The sequence below is a fragment of the Peromyscus maniculatus genome, chromosome 22 (assembly GCF_049852395.1).
Source record: "Peromyscus maniculatus bairdii isolate BWxNUB_F1_BW_parent chromosome 22, HU_Pman_BW_mat_3.1, whole genome shotgun sequence".
NCBI classification, from domain to species: Eukaryota; Metazoa; Chordata; class Mammalia; order Rodentia; family Cricetidae; genus Peromyscus; species Peromyscus maniculatus.
In genome coordinates this window covers 51,469,111-51,484,125 of record NC_134873.1, presented here as the reverse complement: position 1 = coordinate 51,484,125, position 15,015 = coordinate 51,469,111, and the positions used below count along the sequence as shown (strand labels likewise).

The 15,015-nt window shown below is 46.5% G+C and overlaps 1 pseudogene; it reads right to left on the bottom strand.

Annotated features, from left to right (window-relative positions):
- Nucleotides 1–418: 418 nt before the first annotated feature.
- On the bottom strand, nucleotides 419–1,369 carry LOC102909426 (phosphomannomutase 1 pseudogene; annotated as a pseudogene).
- Nucleotides 1,370–15,015: the final 13,646 nt, after the last annotated feature.

The window sequence follows — 15,015 nt, the reverse complement described above, 5'->3', positions numbered from 1 at the left end:
TGCAAGACAGAGAAGAGGATGTAATTTCTAAAGTGGCCACTAGATGGCAAAATTGTCCCACAGTGTTAGCAAAACCATGCGGTTAAGTGTGTCTGCAGGCGGCAGGGAAGCGGATTGCTGGGTAAGGAGCCCTGTACAGGTGGAAGGGACTTCGGGAATTATCTGGTTCATTTCATGTTATTGATGTTATTATTATTATTATTATTATTATTATTATTATTATTATTATTGTTGTTGTTGTTATTGTTATTATTAATTTTGTTTTGTTTTTTTTGTCTTGGGAACTTTAATATCTGTGAAAAAGTCCTCCGAGCCCTTCCCTACGACTCTACATCAGTCTGTGGCTAGCAGGCTCCATAGCATAACTCACATGTCTCCCTCTGGGGTGACACCTGTTCTGTCCCAAAGACCAGCAGCTTCAGAGGCCAGGGCCATCCGTGTAGAGTGCAGGAATGGGTCTCATTGGGAGCCACCTGGTTGGGGCTGGTTGCGACACAGACCCTGGTCCTGTGTGGGAGGGCCTTGTGGTGGCATGTAGGGATGGAGGGAGGGGGACCTTGGTACCCCATGGTTCTCTCTTCAGGCCTGGGCAGAGCTCTTTAAAGGTCCCAGTGCTCAGCTGTGGGCACTGTCGTGCCTCGTGGGCTGTCTCTGGGAAGAAAAGCTCTTTGCATCCTTGTACAGTGTCCTGAGGGCTATGACTGACAGTCCAGGGGTCCCCATAGATCTCAAGATCATTCCTATAAGGACTGGTCCATTTCCAAGGAAGTGGGTGATGTCAAAGCTGTCCTCATCCAGGCTGTTGGGGCAGTAGCACTTATCCCCAGTCTTAGGGGATAAGACACCCGAAGTTTATCATGCCTCCTAGGGAGAATCTCAGGCCCTTGCCAGCAAATTCTGTCTTCAGGGCTTCCACAAACTTCTCCCGGATCTTCTCCTTTTTGTCCAGTTCAGAAGAACTCAATCCTCTAGGGTGCAGCTGTGGACGGGCAAAATGTTGAGCATGCCATTCTGAAACTCAAGAAGGCTCCACGCTTCTTGGGCAGTCTGAGCAGGGCGGTGTAGCAGAGGCAGAAGTTATCAAGTCCTGGAAGAGCCCCTCCAGAAGGGTGGTTCTGGATCGTCGGCTTGGAGGGGACCCGTTCATACCTGTACTGCGCTGTCCTATCTTCAGTCAACACATAATCAGACTGCTCAGTCACTTGATCCCCGTCCCCCAGCTGCTCAGCGATCTTAGTCAGAACCACCCACCACACCACACTGATCTGCACGCTACTTCTGGCGAGCTGGTGTGAGGGTCCCATCCACCTCAAGCAGGCAGAGTGAGTATGCACTCTTTCCTGCGGGCGCCCTCAATGGCGATAGCCATTGCTGCAGCTCCGCATGCCAAGCGCTGTCGTCACCCGTATTATTCTATTTTAATTGCACATGTGACACATACATGCACTCTAATGGTAAAGGACTCACTCTACACCCCCCCCCTTGCACTCTACACACCCCCTTTTCTGTGCTGGTCCGTCCGCCACTCCAGAAAGAAACAGGCTTGACTACTTTGGGGCTATTGTTGTACCATCCTTTCTATGTGACGTGAACGTATGTATTTGGGCACGAATTCATTCATCTTTCCTTAATTAGCGCTGAGTAAGTGAAGACGGCACAGGGCTGGGGCAGCGCCACCAGTACAGTGCCGATCCTGTTCTGTGAGCTCACACAGATCTGTGTTCGAAGGGTTGACTGTAGCAGTGGGTGCTGCAGTTGGTCAAACTATTTAGCCCTCGCCCAGCCTCCATTTGCTCAGTTTTCAAGCCGTTCAGGTCTCCTGAATCAAGTCAGGACATTCAGGTGATCTTAGCTCAGTGCCTGGCAGAGAGAAGCCTGTCTGAGAGCATTAGTTTTCTTCTTTATTCCTTTTTTTTTTTACACGCGCGCGCGCGCGCGCGCGCGCGCACACACACACACACACACACACACACACACACACACACACACACATGAAGTATTCGTGAGCTGGAGGGAAATGCCAAGTCTAATGTGGAGCTGGGCAAGGCTGAATTGACCAGGGTTCAGACTCAGCTCAGGGCTGTAAAATTATGACACACGTTCACATGCAAAAGCCTGTGCTTAGCCCCAGTTTTTTATGGGGGGCTAAACTGATGCTCTGAGAGAGATGTCATTGCCTGGGCCAAGGTCACACACTGAGCAATAGAGGTGAGAATCACTCTAGTCACATGGAACCCAAGGCCCAGGCTGCTCAGCGCCATGCTTAACAGCGTCTCCTCCCAGTGAGCCATGCTCAACCATCAACACATTCCATAGTGTTTGCCCGTCACGACGACCATCTTTGCTTAGAAAAGCAGCAGGTTGTTGTGGATGCTCCTTCAATGGCATTGGAAGAAAAACAAACAAACAAACAAATATAATCATAAAACATTTTTCTCCAAACTGAAACAATTCCCAAAGAAAGAATTAATCTGTCTCAGTTTAAAAAAGGAAAGGAAGAAAGGAATAAAGAAAAGCAAAGAAAAGAGAAGAAAGAAAAAAACAAAACAGAGTAACAGGCTTTCCTGATAAATTCAGCTGCGGAAGAGGCTAGCGGTGGCAGCCTGGTCCGAGATCAGGTGATATGCAGGTTCCCGGAGATGTTGTCCCGCCGTGCATGCAAGCTGCCCCACGTGGCGCTGTTGCTTCCCACTTTTGTGGCGATATTTTATTTGCATGTTAATAAATAAAGTTTGCCTGGAGATCAGAGGAAACAGCAGGCCCTTTTAAGCAAACACAGAAGTCAGGCAGTGGTAGCACACGCCCTTAATCCAATCACTTATCAGACAGGGTCTCTGTGTGTTCTAGGACACACTAGGGAACAGAGCCAAGCGTGGTGACACATGCCTTTAGTCCCAGTACCAACCATAGAGACCTGGAGGTCTGTACACACAGGCCGTGACAAGGAAGTGATGTGGCTGGGCTAAGAGCCAATGAGAGGGCAGAACAGCAAGGCAATAAAGGTGTGGGTAGACAGGAAGTAGCTCACTTTGGAAGCTGTGGTGGGGTGAGGTAAGGTTAGCTGGTGGCTTTTCCTATTTCCCTGATCTCTAAGGCTTTCACCCCTATTTTTGGCTCCACATTTTTTTATTTAATATGACCATTTAGAAATTCGTCTACACACTTTCTCTTCCTATGAGCCGCTGAATGAGTCTTTTTCCCCTTGGATATGGAAGTCACTTTGGCTACCACAGTCTTCCCTGGGAAGAGCTCTTGGCTGCAGGGTTACATCTTATTTAGCTCTTCTTGCGAAACAGGAATTGTCTCTTCCCATGGTTTGTAATGAGTCTTTCTTTGGACTGCCAGCTCCCAAATAATGACATGGAGACTTCTTATTAAGTATGAAAACTTGGCCTTAGCTTAGGCTTGTTCCCAACTAGCTCTTATAACTTAAATTAATCCATTTATATTAACCTACAAACTGCCACATGGCTCGATACCTTTCTTCAATACAGTGTATGTCCAACTTGCTTCATGTCTTGCTGGTGAATCTCCACCTCTCAGAATCTTCCCCTGAGTTCCTATCTCTGCCCAGAAGTCCCACCTATCCTCTCCTGCCCAGCTATTGGCCATTCAGCTCTTTATCAAACCAATCAGAAGGTGGCAGAGACACATCTTCACAGTGTACAAAAAGATTATCCCACAACATTGGTTCTCCTCTTGCTCAAATAAACTCTGGGGAGTTTCACAGGGTCCTCGGGAGAGACTTCTGGACCCTCTAAGGGGGCTGTCTCTGGACATCCCGGGAATTCTGTTCTCAGGAAGCCTGGATGGTGTCTCCAGAGACAAAAGTGTCTGTTGTCCATGTAGGATGAAGAATCAAATATGGCACTAGAATCCCGCAGTCCCCCCACTGCCCTCATTGTGTGAACTGGAGTTCTCTGACAAAAGCCGCATCTGTGTTAAAGACTCTATAAGGCTGATTAACTGATTAGGACTCCTGTGACTGTAGTGAGTTGGAATGCTGCAGATCTAGGACCAAACTATCCTGAGCTATCTTGAGCTCCTTTGTGGCCATTCATTGCCCATCCGCGTGTCTGACCCAGTATCCTTGTAAGTATCAGATGAAGCAATTTGAGATGCAGTAAATGCAACAGTCTGCTCGCTTCTACCAACTTAAAGGCCAAGAACACCGTCAGAAAGCCTCTGAGGCTGGTAGTGGAGATTTCCTTGCTGAAACCATGTGTTCCCACCCACGGATTTGCAACTGCCTTTCTTTTGTTCTGTAATTATAAAAACTTGACGAAACTCTTGCTGCTTTCAGACATGGCATTTAGAGGTAACCATCGCTCCTATTTGTCTCCAGAATAAACATTGTCTATTCCCCTAGGAGTAAGAGCTGTGCCCTTGTAAGGGTGAATTCCGGAATGAACAGAGGGAAAATGAACACTGCTGTGTGATGGGGTTTCCTTTCTCTCCAGACAGGCGAGGCTGGGAGGCAGCTCCAGGCTTTGGGTTTTAGACATGTGTTTGCAACATCATGGAGGCAAAATACAAACCTTTGTAACAGAAAAGAAGTATCCACGTAGAGGAAAGCCGCGGACGAGACCTTTCACACCCAGCACATGGGAACAAAGCTGGCGTTGATGAAGTCTCCCTTAAAGAGGCTTAGAAGAGCCAGTCATTTTCTTTTTCAGAGGTAGAGACAGCTACTCTCTGCAGTCAGGGCTGTGAATTGGCTCCTGGTAATTCCGTTTCAATAGACTTCCTCTTCTTCTTTGCTTGAATTGTTGACGGTCTCTGAACATCTGTCTTCCTGACGATGGCCTCTCATTGGAGAGCCTTGTCTCTGAATAGAATGGTACTAAAGTCATCCAGGGAAAAGCTGCCCTGGGTTCGGCAGACATAAGCCTGCTGGCGGTAGCTGTGTTTAGACGGCTGCTATCTTGCCTCTGCAGGAAGCAGGGCAGCTCTGAAAAATGCAAAGTCAGCTGAGTTGGTGTAGCACTGAGAGGCGCTTATGAAGCTTTGCCATTCATCGCTGGATCCTTAAATGAAATGATTTCCAGAATTCTCACATTTCAGATGCCCAAAGGAGAGGGAAGAAAGCCTGAGCTGAAAAGGAGAGAAAAAAAACAACCCCCCCAAACCCCAATTACTTTTCAAAAACAGTGAAAAGAAACAGTAGCTTTGAACTGCTGTAGTGGGTACAAAGAGAATGTCCCTGCAGATAAGGCCAGTCTACTGTGGGGACCCTTGTTACCTGACCTAGATGGCCTTAAAGTTGTCCTTAGTTAGACTAAAATTACTTCCTTCTTTCCTTCTACCCTTCCTTCCTTCCTTCCTTCCTTCCTTCCTTCCTTCCTTCCTTCCTTCCTTCCTTCCTTCCTCCCTCCCTCCCTTCCTTCCTTCTTTTCTGTAAATATACATTTTAATTTATTGAGCAGAAAACACATTAGAAATAGTACTGATCCAGGAAAAGTAGGGTGTCTTTGAATTTGGTAGAGGCCCTCCTTCTCACTTCAGGTAGGTTTTGTCTTGGGGGTCAGAGTGCCAGATACCCACAGTCAACACAAACTTCCACCATGTCAGGGGCCTCCAGGTTCTTGTTCTGTGAATTTGAAGAATGAAAGCCCTGGATTATGACGAGGGAGTTTCAGATGGGGTACCACTGAGCTGCTAGTCTGGGGGCCTAGGGGCTGATGGCAGGAATTGGGGTGAGGCATGGAAGATGGTCAGTCCAGTTGGCCCACCCACTAGCTGCCAGTCACATTCTCAAGTGTAGCTTCTGGGTGGGGTAATAGGTGACAGAGGACAGGAAGCAGCACTTTCTTCTGGCACCTTGGCCTCTAGGAGGGATTCTCAGAACCGCCACTGTGTGGTCTCTGGCCCACATGACCAGTTTTTATCTTCTGTTCTCGTCATTCTGTGCATTTGTTAACAGAACAGTGCATTGGGCATCTCAGGAGGGAGTGGTTATGTGGAGTTTCCCTGAGAAAGGCATGACTCACTGGAAAGAAAGCTCTGCCGAGCCAAATGCTGAGGAACCTGGGCTTTGGGTTCCATGTGACAGGACTTGTTCTCACCCCTGCGACTTGGTGTGTGACATTATTCCAGGTGATGATGTCTCTCAGTGCACTGGTTTCCTCACCTGTCAATCTGGAGCTGAAAGACAGGACAGACGGTTTCTAGGATTGTAGACTGGCATGAAAGACGCTGAGTGTAGTGAGAACCTCTGCAGATCTTTCATCATTATAGTGTGACCTTAACCAACCAGGTATGACCTTAACCAATCATGTATGACCTTAATCAACAAAGTGGGACATTAACCAACCAAGTATGATCTCAACCACCCAAGTGTGACCTTAACCAACCAAGTATAACCTCAATCACCCAAGTGTGATCTCAACCAAATAAGTACAACCTCAATTACTCAAGAATGACCTTAACCACTCAAGTTTGACCTTAACCAAACATGTATGACCTTAACCAACCAAGTCTGACCTTAATCACCCAAGGATGACCATAAGCAACCAAGTATGATCTTAACCAACCAAGTAAACTTAGAGAAGAAACACAATAACCAAGAAAACAGTTCTTTAGATTTCATACTTCCTTGCGCTGTTTCAATCATTTAACTAAACGCTTCTTTTATTTAGAAACTTTAATCAGCTAAGGAATCTCTACTTCCAGCAATTAAGGGAAATAACCAGATGGCAACATGGATGGAAAATTTTGTCTATAAATAATGCTTCAATAAAACCAGGGCCACTTTATAGTTAAAATTTAGCATCAAATGACCCATTTAAAAAATAGCAAGTAAACCCTCAAGCAAGCGTGTCTTATGCCTAAACCCTTCTCCCATGTCCTTTAAATTTGATTGGCTTAAATATATGGGGGTATTACAGCCTTTTATGGGTGGAGATAAAATAAAACAAAACAAAACAGCTGGCTTCAAGTTCTGGTCAGGGTGACTTGCCTTTACTTAGGAAAGCTTAGAGTGAAAAATGCAGAGCTAAGAAAGTACCAGAAAGCAGCAGCAGGTGGGTTTAGGGGGATGAGGCAGGACCTCAGGCGAACAGGAATCCTGGGAGTTGATTCAGTATGCTCTGTTCTGAGCTTGTCAAAGGCTTTTGAGGAAATGAAGGAAAGAGCCATGGAGCCTCTGAAAGAACAAGACCATCCTTGGGAGGGTTGACTCGAGAAAGAGAAGTATTTAGGGGCGGGAAGAAGTCAAAGGTGCCAAGGGAAACAGATGTAGCCTCTGTGAGAGGTGCTGGGGATGCTGATTTTCCCATGTAAGGAGAAGGCTGGAGCCATCTTGCTTTGAATTGTGGCACAGATGTGTGTGTGTGTGTGTGTGTGTGTGTGTGTGTGTGTGTGTGTGTGTGTGTGTGTGAGAGAGAGAGAGAGAGAGAGAGAGAGAGAGAGAGAGAGAGAGAGAGAGAGATATGCACACTTACATACATGGAAGCCAATGGTTAACCTTGGGTGTCATTCCTCAGGAGTTCCTCCCCCTCCCTCCCTCCCTCCCTCCCTCCCTCCCTCCCTCCCTCCCTCCCTCCCTCCCTCCCTCCCTCCCTCCTTCTTTCCCAAGGACCAATCTGTTTCTGCTTCCTCAGGGAAGCAAGTTCAGGATTACAAGCTTGTCCTACCAAGCCTGGCTTTTTACATGGGTTCAGGGAATTAAATTCAGCCCATAGCAAGTGCTTGAACAGCTCCCATCTCCTTGGTATCTGTGGCAGGTCCCAGAGGCCCCCCAAATCTAGTCTTGCATTGAGTAGCAGAATTTGTCTTTTATTTCTTCCTTTTCTCAATCCCACAGTCTAGACAAGGAAAGGGGGATAAGTAGGCCCTGACCACATAAACAAGGACAGTGTTGAGGAGGCTTTCTTAAAGTATAGACACCTTAGCTTTATGTATAGTTCCCGATTTAATGATCCTAGAGTGGGGTCTGAGAATTTGAACGATTAATAAGTTTTTGGGTGGTGCTCAGTCTTGCTCAAGGACCATAGTTGGTGGGAGAGCAAAGGAGAAGGAGCCTGAGTCCTTGGTGGTGCCCTTAATACCCTGTGTCACCCCCAGTTTAAGCAAGAGTGCTTTAGCAGGTTAAGGGTACGGAGCCAGGCTCGAGGACGTGGGAATGCCCATGTAGCTGGTGCTCAAGTTCAACATGGGTGACTTTTATTTGGAAAAAATAATAAAACAAAGGTGATTGCTGGTTTAATGTAGCCACGTCTTTGATGGGCATGCTGCCGGCAGGCAGTGGACTGAGAACATTCTTTCCTCACCAACCCCGGAGGTTGTTTCTTGCCTTGGGAAAACTGAGACATTCTTATGCCCTCATGTTCTCGCCTGAGGCATGTGATTTCAGTGTCATATGTGGAAGAATATTTGGGGACTTATCACCAGAATTCTTTTTTTTTTTTTTTTTTGATGGAGCCAACTGAGGCTTTATTTTGGAAAATACAATTGAATTGGGCTTGGGAGGGAGGTGGGGGCCAGAGGGGTACCCCAGATGGAAGATCCTTCCCAAGGTTGGCCAGAGGGCTAGGGCTGATCCTGTTCCCTGCACTCGGCCATACAGCTGTCTCCCCCGTGAGCCCTGAGCAGCTGCAGAAGCACAGGCTGGCAATGGCTCCAGCGGCCGTTCACTTAGGCAGGATATCGGAGGACTCCGATAGCAGCTTCCCACCACGGCTTTCTATCTTCTTCACAACCACAGCCTTGGTGCAAGTAATAGTGCTGGAGCCTCCGAGAGAGCTGAAGCTGGGCTGGAAGGAGCTCATGCCATAGCTGAAGCCAGGGCTGGTGAGTCCCCCATAGGCTGAGCTCAGCCCTGCTGAGTAGCCACTGGTGGTCTTTGTATGGACACTCAAGTTCTGCATTCCAGACTCCAGCCTGCTCTCCCCCCCTCCCCCTCCAGTAGCTTGCGGTAGGTGGCGATCTCAATGTCAAGCGCCAGCTTGACATTCATCAGCTCCTGGTACTCGCGCAGCTGCCGGGCCATGTCCTGCTTGGCCTGCTGCAGGGCAGCCTCCAGCTGGGTCAGCTTGGCATTGGCATCCTTCATGGCCATCTCCCCACGCTGCTCAGCATCAGCGATGGCTATCACCAGAATTCTAACCTTTGCAGACTACTTGCTAGGTTCCAGGCACTATGAACATTAGATGTATTGTATTATTTATCCTTCTATAGGCCCTGTAATGAAGAATTGCTATTATTTATATTTCTTCAGGGGAAGAAACTGAGGCCTGGAAGGTGTGCTGGTTAGTTTTTCTGTCACCTTGATACAAGTTAGGGTCATCTGGGAAGAAGGAATTCCAATTGGAAAAAAAAAGGCCTCCATCAAATTGGCCCATACACAAGTCTGTGGTAGCATTTTTTTGACTAATGATTGGTGGAGGAGGGTCCAGCCCATGGTAGATGGTATCACTTGCTGGGCAGGTGGTCTTGAGTCATATAAAAAATAGGTCAAGTGAGCCATGGAAAGCAAGCCAGTAAGTAGCATTCCTTAGTGGTCAGTGCTTCTGTTTCTGCCTCTAGGTTCCTGCCACTGACCTCCCATGATGAGGGAGTGTGAAACTGGAGTTTAAGAAGATGCAAATACTTCCTCCGACTAAGTTGCTTCTGGCTATAGCGTTGGTCTCAGCAATAGAAACCTAACTTAGAACAGAAGTATCAAGTGACATGTAAAGATTTAAACCTAAGGCTGCCAGGTCCCAACCCTTGTTCTCTGAATCACTTGCAACCCCCATGGCAAAGGACCCATCTCTGCTTGTTCCCATGCTCAGGATTTGTTAAGAGTAATTTGGTTTGGTGTCTCCCTGTGTTCAAATGTGGATATATTTTCTCCTTTGAACAGTTAACTCTGTACTACATAATCCAGACTGTTGATCTCTGCTCTTGGGAGCATCTGGGGGAACTGTTCATTGGAAACAAGAGAATGTCCTGGAGTTTAAAAGGAGACAAATGGCTTCAACAATTCTCGCTCATATAAACCCTCTTCTTACTCACTAATTAGACTCCCAGTGCTCCACCAGGGGCCCAGCCGTGGATGTCTGCCTTCAGATTCCTCAGTCCTTGGATGGGGTTTATGGCACCACTATCTGGGTGTCTGGCCATCCCATCACCAGAGTAGGTCAGTTCCTGCTGTCTCGTGACCATTGCCAGCAGTCTTTTGAGGGGGTATCTTTGTGGATCTCCGTGGGCCTCCCTAGCTCTCTGCTTCCTCCCCTTCTCACCTTCTCATGTGGTCTTCATTTACCATGGTCTCCTATTCCTTGTTCTCCCTCAAGGTTGGATAAAGCACCGGGACAAATAACCAAATGAATGGAAGCACAGGATCTATGAACCAAAGGCTGAGGGGCCCCCAACTGGATCAGGCCCCCTGAACGGGTGAGACAGTCATTTGGCTTGATCTGTTTGGGAGGCAGCTGTGCATTGGTGCCAGGTCCTGGGCTCGTTGCATGAGTTGGCTGTTTGAATCCTGGGACTTATGCAGGGACACTTGGCTCGGTCTGGGAGGGGGGAATGGACCTGCCTGGACTGAGTCTACCAGGTCAACCCCGGTCCTCGGGGGAGACCTTGATCTGGAGGAGGTGGGAATGGGGGGTGGGCTGGGGGGAGGGGTGGGCGAGAGGGGGAGAACAGGGGATTCTGTGGCTATTATGTTGAACTGAATGGTGTTGTAAAATAATAATAATAATAATAAAAAAAATGTAAACAGAAAAAAAAAATTAAAAAAAAAAAAAAAGGAGACAAATGGCCATGAGTTCTCTGCATGTAGGGCTGTGAGAATTAACTTCCATACAAGGATGTTGGAACCTAATACACTGGTAGGTTTAATAAGGAAACACCCATTTACAGGGCCTTGTTTCAAGCAGTAACCATGGTAACCTCTGAAGTTTTCTGCCTTGGGAGCCACATCACATCTCCACATATCCAGTGGAGAGCATTAGTTACCACTGGGACAAGTCCATTCATCTCTGCAGAAGCCTCTCTGGTCCTGGGCCGCTACCCCTTAGCATCAATTTCTAATTTTCTACTCTTCTTTTAGAATTTACTTCTAATTCTTTCCCCTTATACTTAGATGAGCATTTTTTAATTAGCTGATTAACAGTTAATTAGCTAATTAATCCTCTTTACTTTGATGGGATTATTAGGATCAAGCTACACCAAGAACAGAGTGTCTTTTGAATTCTGCACAGACCCCTACAGATGATCATGCTTATTTATTTATATTTTATTAAAAAATATTTTGAGTTAAATTTTTATGTAATATATTTTTGATCATGTTTCCCCCCTCCCCCAATTCCTCCCAGATCCTTCCCACCTCCCTCTACCCACCCAACTTTATTCTTTCTCTCTTTATCTTTCAAAAGAAAAAAAACCACACTTTCAAAAAAGGAAAATTAAAACACACAAACAAAAAACCAATAAGACAAAAAAAAATGCTAAAACCAAAAACAAAAAGCCCATGGGAAAAACAGACTATGGAGTTCATTTTGTGTTGACCAACTAACTACTCCTGGGCATGGGGTCTGATACATGTGCTGTTGATACACCCAGTGACACCTCACTGGAGAAAAATGATTTTCCCTTTGCCAGCATGCATCAACTGCAAACAGCTCCTTAGTTAGGGGTAGGACCGATCATCCACTTCCTGCTCTCAGGGTCGGAGCCCGATCTGGGTCCCATGCAGGTCCCATGTATGCTGTTACAATCTCTGTACGTTCATACATGCATCAGACCTGTTGGATCTGGAAAACGTTCTTTCTTTGGAGTCACCCAGCATCTCTTCTTTGGCCTGGATTCCCGAGCCTGGAGGGGAACGGAGGAAGACATCCCATTTAGGGCTTTGTGCTCCATGGTCTCTTGCTCTCTGCACACAGTCTAGCTGTGGATCTTTGTGTCAGTTACTGTCTACTGCAAGAAGAAACCTCTCTGAATGATCTCATTTTTACAGGAACTCAAAACTGTGGGAGCTACAGTTTCTAAACATACTGCTTAGTGACTTTAAAACCAACGGGAAACCCATAGCAACCCCACTCAGGCTTTATTCTGCTCTGCAGACTTCAAGGCTTAGGTTGGGGGTTTTGGTAAATATTCTCCATAAAGGGTCAGCTGGTAGACATTTCTTATTTACGTCCAATTAACGGTCTCTGTGGTGGCAAGAAAGCAGCATTGATAATACATAAACAAATGAGCATGGTTGCATTCCAATGAAACATTATTATTTAGAAAAGCAGATTGTGGCTGGATCTGGGTTGTTGGCTATGATATACTTACCCTGTTTTTTGATGAAGATAAGAAGTTATTCAGTCACAATTTAAGAGGGCTTAAAAATGCTAGAAAGTCGGGTGGTGGTGGCACACACCTTTAATCCCAGCACTTGGGAGGCAGAGCCAGGCGGATCACTGTGAGTTTGAGGCCAGCCTGGTCTACAGAGTGAGACCCAGGAAAGGCACTAAAACTACACAGAGAAACCCTGTCTCAAGCCTCCCCCCCTAAAAAAAATGCTGGGAAAAGTTGGGGGAAGGAGGGGTAGCTGAAGATTGATTCAGATGAGAGGCATCAGGATAACTGAGGTCAGATCAACATTATGGGCAAGGACTATTGAACCTTAGTTGGACCAAATCGAGGAGCAGCCATTATTTTCACACATCTGGATTTCCACAGCCAAAGGGGGCAGGCATTGTGAGTGAGATCAAGGACCACAGGGCCGGAGCACAGCAACTGCCATGAACTTGACTGAATGTGTGCAGAGAGATACCAGAAGAGAAAGTCGGACTTAGTTATCCTAATAACCATCGCCGACCCTCAGTTCTTGGGAGCAGTCAGTTGACACAATGGCTGCTTTCACTATTTGTTTTTTTACTTTGGCGGGGAGGGGTGGATGAAAAGGGTTTATTTCTCCTGACAGCTTATAGCACATCTTCCATGGAAGTCAAAGCAAGAACTCAGGGCCAGAAACACAGACCATGGAGGAACATTGCTTGCATTGGGTGGATGGTGCAGCTTGCTTTCTTATACAACAAAGGACCACCTGGGTTGGTGGTGCCACCCAGCCCACATGTTTTCACTATCTGGGGCGCAGCAGAATAGCGCTCAAAGGGTTAAGGAGACACAGTAGTGTTCCTCTGCACAGCAGGGAAGCCAACATTTCCATATTATAACAAAATGGCCTCTAAGCAAAGATTAAGAGGGTGAGACCAGATGGGTTATTTTTATTGTTTATAAAAATCCAATAAAAATACTCTCTGTAGTGTATAATATCTTTGACTGGGCAGGCATTCAAGTTTTGAGGGGGGTAATAAAGTCTATTTTCCAACAAATTGCTTGTACCAGTCAATAGAGAAGAGGGGGAGATAATGAGGAACGTGCCTATAAGTTTATTAGGCAATCTCTGCCACCTGGATTCTCTCACCAAGGTCTCTGAAGGATGGGAGTGGTTCAGAAAGGGAAACTTTCTTAGGTCTCTGCCAGCAGGGTGAGGTTCTCTGCTATAGAACACATTGTCTTCTCCTGGGTCAAGTCAGGGAATTTTTCCCGTGTGCCTGGACCACGGTTAAGTGCTTTATACATCTGGCTCCCTTTATTATTTTACAGCAGTGGTTCTCAGGCAATGGTGACTTCTCCTCCTTAAGAGAGACTTCTGGGGGCTGGAGAGATGGCTCAGCGGTTAAGAGCACTGACTGCTCTTCCAGAGGACCCAGGTTCAATTCCCAGTACCCACATGGCAGCTCCCAACTGTCTGTAACTCCAAGATCTGACATCCTCACACAGACAGACATGCAGGCAAAACACCAAGGCACATAAAATAAGAATAGATAAATTATGTAAAAAATAATAATAATAAAAAGAGACTTCTGGTAATATATAGAGACATTCTGGTGGCCATAGCTGGGCCAAAGAGAGATATTAGTAGAATAGGGTTGTTGGAGGTGAGGGATGATACAAAAAATCCTGCAATATGTAGGGCAGTCTCTACAGCAAAGGATCACCTGATTCCAGAAAGTCATCATGCCGTGATTGAGAAATCTCTCTTTGTGGGATAGTGGGCATTCGTATCACCCCCATTTTACAGATGTGGAAACCAAAGTGTTCGAAGCAAGAAAATGGATAGGTATTTTGCTGGCTTGGTCTTTACCTGATGATTTTTCGTATAATCAGGAATCCCAGGAAGTACTGTGCATGGCTGTTGTATTTTGGAACCAGCATGGACATGGAATTCTATTAATAAGTACTAAAGTATTAGCAAGCAATGAGTCCCCTCAATGATGAAGCTGTCAGTAGAATCACACCAAGGGACTTCGGGGGGCCAAAATAAATAAGAGTGTGGTCTGCTCGTCCTCACTGCCTGTGGTTCTCCTGGTTGGTTATTAAAAGTGTCTGCCATGTCTCTCCCATTTGGTTCAGAGTGCAGCCCTGCAGCTATGTTCTGTAAGGTCCATGGAGTAACTAACAAGAGTAGTTACCTCTCCGCTAATCAGTTAATCAGTTTGCTTGTGTGTGTGTGTGTGTGTGTGTGTGTGTGTGTGTGTGTGTGTGTGTGTGTGTCCATCTGTGCACATGTATATTCATGCATGTGGACACCAGAAGACGACTTCGGGTGTTGTTCCTCTGCAATGCACACCTTTTCCATTGTTTTTTTCTTCTCCTTGAGACTCTGTCTGTCAGTAGCCTGGAATGCTCCCAGTTGACTAGGCTAGAAGAGCAATAATAGATAACATTGAGTGAGGTGGAAACAGGCTCCTTATTTATATATAAGCTTCCTGAAGCCCTGAGATATATTTAAGGAGCCCTGAGATTTTAAGACGCGGCACCTGCAGGCAGACGGAGGGGAATGATAAATATGTCTGAACCACGCAGCTAGCAAAGCTGGCCTCGCTTGGCTGATGGCCATCTGACTGTCTCTGTCCTTGCTCATTTGCCTTACAAGTTCATTGCCCATAGAGGAGCAGGCCAGTGAGGTCCCAGGATCGCCTGTCTCCTACTTTGCAATGCTGGGATTACAAGCATGTGCTATGGTAC